At 51.7% G+C, this 8024-nt stretch overlaps 1 long non-coding RNA gene across 1 annotated transcript; it reads right to left on the reverse strand.

The window, feature by feature from the left end:
- Positions 1-1394: 1394 nt before the first annotated feature.
- On the reverse strand, positions 1395-6815 carry LOC121139696. The gene is made up of 2 exons (XR_005876606.1): positions 6619-6815; positions 1395-5670 (listed from the first exon to the last, which is right to left on the reverse strand). It is a non-coding gene; the product is annotated as an uncharacterized LOC121139696 (long non-coding RNA).
- Positions 6816-8024: the final 1209 nt, after the last annotated feature.

Consider the following 8024-nt stretch of genomic DNA (forward strand, 5'->3'; position numbering starts at 1 on the left):
TTTATCCGTGGTGACCATGCATATGGCACGTGACCCTCTGAGTCCCCAAAGACCTCCTTCACTTGTGTAAAGGACTTAAGGGACACCTAGCAGCAGTATTGGGGCCGGACGCCCCGGTCGCCAAGGTGTTCCTGACGCACCAGCAAGTTGGAGTTCACAAGCAGAGCTTTGTCTAAGTCCATAGGGGCGAGAGGTTTTTTTTTAAAGTTAGCGTGTGGATTCCCTTTTACCTGTGAAAACCAGGAAGTGATTACTACAGTGACGGCCCAGTCCCAAAGGAATTAATGCTAAGATAGGGGTCCTTGTCTGCACCCAGCGAAGCCCTCTAAAGATGCCGCCTTGCGTTTTCATGGAAGGCTGCCTGGCATGCAGGGCTGGTCCACACCCCCCTCAAAGTCTCCTGGAGGCTGTTCTCATTCAGGGCAGTTGTTGAAAGAGGGTCTAAGACCCTCAAAGTCACACCCACATCCAGTTCCCGGAGGGGACCTACAGTGAGACAGCATCAGGGGAACAGGTTTGCGGTCGAGGGCGGAGAGCGGTGTTCAGTGTTTGGTACCCGGGCCGCAGAGGCTGACAGAGGTGAGGCGTGGCTTCTGTCTTTTACTTAGGCTGTAATTGCTCTGCAGGAAGAGCCAGGGCGAGAGCAATTTCGTTCTGTAACCCCAACCCATTCCGTAGCTTTGATGGGCTCTCTCTGGGCTGAGAGCCGCTGGCTGACTTCAACAGGGCTTGATCTGGTCTCTGAGTTCCGCGCCTGGTGAGATCCTGAACACTCTGTGTTGTCTGGAGCTATGATTCTTTAAAGTATCAGGGGTTAAAGCAGAAGTTTGTGGAGAACGATTGTATCCCCATAAAAGCAGATTCTATTTTCTTGTTAAGGCACACAGTAGAAGTTTGACCCAGACACACCCCATTAGGCGTGCAGAGACGGGCGTGCGCTCAGGCCAACCACCCGGGAAAGCCGGCTTGGAAATGACTATCTCTTACGCTTTCTTCTGTGAACCTCTGTAAAGATTCATTTCTCTTGCCAAATATAACATCCAGTTACCAAGAGGAATTGTAGAAGTTCACAATTTTTCCCCTCCTCCACAACCGTCTTCTCAGTTCACCACTAGGGGGCACTGTTGGCAGTGAGATCAGCAGGAAGGAAGCTGAGAATTTTGCCATTTTTTTTCCTTTTTACAACTTTAAATTATTTTCTTTCCGTCAGTAAATAAAAACGAAAATTTAAGAGCTACTCCCCCTGTAGTTTATGTGGACTCACATTTCCACCCACCTCAGACACCTCGGGACCTTTTGTGCTCTGCAAGAGTAAAAGAAATTGTAAAGCGTATTTCCAGTTTCTCCCAAATGCTTCCTTTCCCCTGCCATGCCATGCATTCTTGCATGTCCTGTTTGGAATGTTTCCAGCACTCGGGGACTCGCTGGTTTTTTATTTTCGAAACAGTGAAACAATTTTATTTTCCCAGTCGCACCTTCCTGACATTTGTCACCACATCCCGGAGCAGCAAGGGGCTTTTCAAGTCCTGCTGTTCAACTATGTACACCAGCTGGGATCCATCCCACACGCTGATGACAGACTCCCCAAACGTGGAAATTGCAGAAAGCTTCTCTGCATTCGAGGGGAACGATATTGTTTATAGGAAAGTTCACATCAAAGTAAAATCTGCTTGCTTCCCCCCTGTTTATTGTATTAAACTAAATAAAGTTGTAAATAATAGAAATTAAATTATGTTTGCTTGTGCAAAAAAAAAGGGGGGTAAGAGGTGTTAGAGGTGGCGGTGGTAAAATATATTCTGCAGGGAAAGAGCTCCTGAGTGGAAACCAAGATCTGTGAGGTCTCAGTGTCATTTTGTCCCTCACGGCTGCATCTCTCTCTGCGATGACATCACTCACTTTCTCTGCTTCTAGGGTCCCTGTGGATGTACCACCAGCAGCAGTGACAAAAGGCCCCTGTGACCTAGAGCAGGTCTCCGTGCATCCATGTGGCAGGCCACCTACAGCAACGCAATCTGCAGCTCCAGGGTCTGCAGTGCTGGGGGTGCATGTCTTGAATGGATGGATGGATGGATGGATGGATGGATGGATGGATAGGATACTCTGTGGCGTAGGATGCCAGGCCTGTGGGTGGGGAGCTCTGCCAGGCCCGACGGTGGTGCAGCTGAGACCGTGTGCGCTCTGTGAGCCCCGACGGTGGTGCAGCTGAGACCGTGTGTGTGTGCACTCTATAAGTCCGGATGGTGGTGCAGCTGAGACCGTGTGCTCGCGAGCCCCGACGGTGGTGCCCTGAAACCGTGTGTGCGCACTCTGCGAGCCCCAATAGTGGTGCAGCTGAGACCGTGTGCTCTCTGCTGGCCCCGACGGTGGTGCCCTGAGACCGTGTGTGCGCTCTGCGAGCCCTGACAGTGGTGCAGCTGAGACCGTGTGTGCAGGAACAGAAAACCTGAGGTTCCTAATAGGTGAGGCAGAGCCTTATGAACTTTGAAGGCAAATGTTGCATTCCTGCTTGAACAGTGTGTCCTATGAGTCCCTCACAGACACAGGTATTTGCTGGGCCTTCTACAGTTACAAACTCAGCCTTGAACTCAGAGATCTGTCTGCCTCTGCCTCCCAAGTATCTGGGATTAAAGGCTTTCGCTACCACCACACCCAGCTAACCTTTTTTAGATTTTAAGAACCATGCCAGTTGAAGATGGGAAGTGGCTCACAGGTGTCCTGGTCACATTTGTCAGCTTGACCAGGCTAGCATTATCTGGTAAGAACAGCTCATTGAGAAAAACAAAACAAACCAAACCAAACAAACAAACAAAAAACCCACCTCCATCAAATTGCCTACAGGCATGTCTGTGGGGCATTTTCTTGATTGATGATTGACGGGGCGGGCTCAACCCTCTGTGGTTGGTACCACCCATGGCTGGTGGTCCTGGGTTCTATAAGAAAGCAGGCTGAGCAAGCCACGAGGAGTAAGCCAGTGAGAATCTCTCCCCCATGGGCTCCGCATCAGCTCCTGACTGCAGGTTCCTGCCTTGAGTTTCTTACTTCCCTGGATGATGGACTGTAAGCTGAAAAGTTAATAAACTCCTTCCTTCCCAAGTTAATTTTGGTCAGTGTTTTACCACATAAATAAAAACCTAACAAGAACAGTGAGTAGGTGAGAGCGTTTGCTTTGTAGTCATGAGGTCCTGAGTTCAAATCTCCAACACCCCCGAAAGGCAGGAATGGCTGCATGTGACTGTGACTGCATTCCTCGGGCTGGCCAGCGGAGGAGACACTTCAGAGAGACGGGTCTCAAAGCAATCAGGCGGAGAGCAAAGGAGGAAGACAGCTGCTGTTTTACTCTGGCCTCCGAGTGCGTACAGTCTCACGTACCGCATACACACGCAGGCACACATCAGCAGCAAACCTGAGGTCTCCACTTAGAGATTACGCAGGTGTTGGGTCTGCAATCCGAGGGCACACCCAAAGCAGCCAAGCTCCGTGTCCAGTAGGGCTCACACCTTTGAAAACAACCTTGGAGCGGACTCCGGGCATTCCCTGGCTCCTGCAGGGCCGTGTCACTGTTCTCTGGGTTCACAGGTTAGCCCCTAGCAGGCCCTAACACCTGGTTCTGCGGGCATCAGGTGTACTCATCGGCCAGAGGACAGGCAGGGAGCCGCAGGTGGGTCTAAAAGCCACGGGCCCTATCCTGCTTGGGAGACTCCTAGAATCTTCCAGCACACGGAAGTGCTGGCACTTACCATGCTCCCTGACGGACTTTCAGTTGCTGAGATAAACACCATAAGTAAAATCAACCTGGGGAGGGAAGGGTTTATTTTAGCTTACAGGGGACAGTCCATCGTCCAGAGAAGTCAGGGCAGGAGCTCAGCAGGAGGCTGGGTGTGAAGCAGTGGCCAGGGAGCACTGTCACTGGCCGGCTCATCACACACAGTCAGACCACAAGGAGCACTGGCTTGTTCATCACTCACAGTCAGACCACAAGGAGCACTGTCACTGTCTTGCTCATCACTGACATTCATACCATGGGGAGCACTGTCACTGGCCAGCTCATCACACACAGTCAGACCACGAGGAGCACTGTCACTGTCTTGCTCATCACTGACATTCCCACCATGGGGAGCACTGCCACTGGCCGGCTCATCACACACAGTCAGACCACGAGGAGCACTGTCACTGTCTTGCTCATCACTGACATTCCCACCATGGGGAGCACTGTCACTGGCCGGCTCATCACACACAGTCAGACCATGAGGAGCACTGTCACCGGCTGGCTCATCACTGACATTCACACCATGATTCACACCATGGGGAGCACTGTCACCGGCTGGCTCACCGGCTGGTTCATCGTTCACACTCAGCTGCCTCTCTTCCACAGCTCGGAGCCACCTTCCTGAAGATGGTGCTGACCACATGGGCATGGCCTCCTTCCACCAATCAGCGATCAAGAAATGCTCCACAGACACTCCCACAGGCCAACCTGATGGAGGCGACTTCTCGGCCGAAGCTCTCCTCCAACTCTGTAAGCCTGTGTCAAGCTGGCAGGCGAAGCTGTGACTCCGGGGACACGGAGGCAGCAGGAAACTGCAGCTGGCGTCCTCAAGGGCGCTCATTCACCCAGATACCACCCACCCCCCCATCAAGGCTATTGATGCCCTCCATGCTTGCTGTGCTGTGAGCTCACGTGGCCACGCACTCTTCTACTAAGGGCAAGGCGAGCCTCTCGTGGGTGACCAATAGCACCGTCTGGTGCTCCAATTTAGCAGTCAAGGATTTCTCACAGCCTTCACGACTCCTGATGGTTCTCCAGGGCATACGTACAGTTTAGCAGCAGCAGCCCCTTCTGCTGCCCTTATTGGCGTCTTAGTCCAGAATGCCGTCTCTCCCGCTGCTTTCTCCTCTAGCGGATAATGTCCTCAAGTTGCTGCATAGCACAGACTACCATAAGCATTAAGTTGCCATTGCCATCCAGGGCTTATCTGTAGCTTACCTACTAACCACCTACTCGCCAGGATGCCGTCAGCTCACCCCCACAAAGACGTCGGGGCCAATCCTGAGTCTCCACAGTGCTGTCTGTTTCCTTCAACCACTCATGGAACCACTTCTGATGGTAGCCCAGGTCCGCCCTCTCCGATGAGGACGGCAGGATGGGATTCAGTTTGCTGATATTTGTGTGAGAGAGAGTAAGCCGGCACTGTAAGACACAAGACTCGATGAGTATTTTGAGTTAAAGGCAGAGCCGTACGCACTTACTGTTACACACATCTCCCTCCCACGCACCACTTAGAAACACCACAATAATGCTCAGTTCACTGGGAGGACAGAGTCTGGCTGCAGGCTAGATTTTACTCCCATGAGCGGTACGTAGCTTGTCCACCTCCAGTGAGAGACAGTGGAGAAAGATTTGGGCAGGGTTGGGAAGGAAAGGCGCCAGGCCTGACCACAGGTGACAGAGTGAGGGAAGGCTTCCGGGAAGCATCCTCGACTATGTACGGAGGACTGAGCAGGGCCGCCAGCGAGCCCTGGAGCCCAGCTGAGCTGCTAGACGGTTTCACAGCTCTTTCGGGGCTCACTCTGGTGGGAGGATCCTTCCAGAGGGCAGTCCATCTTCCTCAGAGCAGGACTTCTTAGACTTCTCTGCTTATGACTCCTTCCTGCCTGAGAAACTCAGGACACCTGGGTGTATAAGTATATACAATTGGTAAATAAATAAAATGTTTACTTACAGTAGGTCATCAAAGGATTTTGAAACAATTCTTTGATACATATGATTTTATCATTTATTAGAGACAGAACTGAGTTTGTATATTACTGAAATGGGCGTGATTCCTTACTGAACACACAGTTCCCAGGATAATACTAGGTTTCCTCCTGACATCTTCACGTGGGACACGGGGGCTTCCCTCTTATCTAGCCCCCCCTTCCTTTCCTTCTGCTCTGCAAATTGTCCCCTCCTCCCTCCCTCCCTCTCTCTCCCTCCCTTTCTCCCTCCCTCCCTCCCTCCCTCCTTCTCTTTCTCTCCCTCCCTCCCCCTCTCTCTCTGTCTCTCGTGCATGCTGAATATGGTTTAAGAAGACCTAAGAAGCAGTACGAATAGATTTCTCTCCATAAAGGTCACACTGTCCCTATTCTAGAAGAGGGAGAAGGGCTGTCCCCTTCAGCCCAGTGGGACGCTGCATTAGCAGAACAATTGGAGGCTGCGCCTGCCCCTTCCTGGCTTCAGGTATGTTGAGAATGCCAGGCTTCATTGTTCCCCACCCGCCTGTAGCTCTAACTCTAACTGGTTTTAATAATAAAAACCCGGAGTCAGATACAGGGGTAAATGGCGAAAGATCAGAGGAGCAGAGCAGCCAGCCTCTATAGTTCTCACCTGGGCTGAATCCTCAGACCAAAGCGGGATCCTGTCCCCGGAATCCTCAGGCTGAATGCCATGAGCTCCCGTCTCCTCCCACCTTATATCCCTCTCTCCGCCCAGCCATATCGCTCCTGTCTCCACCTCCCAGCGCTGGGATTGAAGGTGTGCATCACCACTGCCCGGACTCTATGGCTAACTGGTGGCTAGCTCCGCACTCTGATCTTCAGGCAAGCTTTATTTGTTAAAGCGCAAATAGAACATCACCACACCTGTCTTTCTGATCTGATCATTTTAGGACTGTTGTGATCTCTCCAACCTCACATCCCAGCTGCACCCACTGCTCAGAACGTAGCAGAGGTCTTCCGGGTCAAAGGTCATGTTCTTGGGGGAGATTCCAGCACAAGGCATGCTCACTGGCTGTTGTGAGCTCTGCTTCCTTCAGCGGAGTCTCCACGGCACGCTGATCATTTACCTGAGGAAGGATGGGGTCTGTTACACTCTTTTGCGTTCCTTAAGAAAACAAAAATGTTCTCCAATTCCTATTCAGTTTAGAGTGAGGCTTATGGTCTATCATCGCCGTAGGCTTTCATATCGTAACCTTAAGCAGAATCCATGTAGTTATTTGTAGTTCTTATGAAAGCCTTGCAGATGACATACTGGCCTCTGTTCTACAGGTGAAGGTGGGCCTTAGAGAGGGAGGGCCCTAGACCCGGCATCTTCTTACCAGTAACCGGGTGAGCTCCTCGGCAGAGTGAATCTGCCCTGACTCCAGATTGCCCATCCCACTCCTCCCCTAGCCCCGGCCCCGGGATGAATGTGTTGCTATGGACAGAGGCACTCCACAGTCTCATGGTGAGGACACATTTCTACATCCTTCTGTAGGAGGGAATGTTCACCACACACCGCTAATGGCTTGTCACAGTCTCCATGGTGAGGATACATTTCTACACCCTTCTGCAGGGAGTCATCTACACCACACACCATTAATGGCTTGTCACCGTCTCCATGGTAAGGGCACATTTCTGCACCCTTCCCTAGGAAGGCATCTACACCGCACACTGCTAATGGCTTGTCACAGTCTCCATGGTGAGGACACATTTCTACTCCCTTCTGTAGGAGGGAGTGTTCACCACACACCGTTAATGGCTTGTCACCGTCTCCATGGTGAGGACACATTTCTACACCCTTCTGTAGGAGGGAATCTACACCACACACGGCTACCGGCTTGTTTGTTTGGGGAACACTTCAGTCTAGTAGGCATGAGAGGAAGGCAGGACTTGGTGGGTCCGTGGGTCCTAGCTTCCTCTGCTACACAGAGCGATACTAAGGTCAAAAGAGCAACGCCACACGTCTCAGAACTAAGGCTGACCACTGACAGAGGGACGAGGCCAGACTTTGGAAGGACTGGCCTCCTCTGTCTCCCTTCCCTATGCAACCTGCTATCTAAAGATGAGAAGGAAGCTGCCTTTTTTGAGTGTTAGCTCCCCACTGCCTCAGGCTGACAGCTCACTGAATACAACACAGTTGAAAGAATCCACTCCTGGTTTTTGCCCATGTGTCAGGTGACACAGATATGACTTCACCACAAGGTGATTCAGAGTTAAAAAAAAGTTTTGTGGGTAAATCAGTCTAAGAAAGGCTTCCGGCCTCCCCTCCACTGGAAGGCCGGTACTGC

This window comes from Mesocricetus auratus, unplaced genomic scaffold, assembly GCF_017639785.1.
Source record: "Mesocricetus auratus isolate SY011 unplaced genomic scaffold, BCM_Maur_2.0 Super-Scaffold_100001, whole genome shotgun sequence".
Lineage (NCBI taxonomy): Eukaryota > Metazoa > Chordata > Mammalia > Rodentia > Cricetidae > Mesocricetus > Mesocricetus auratus.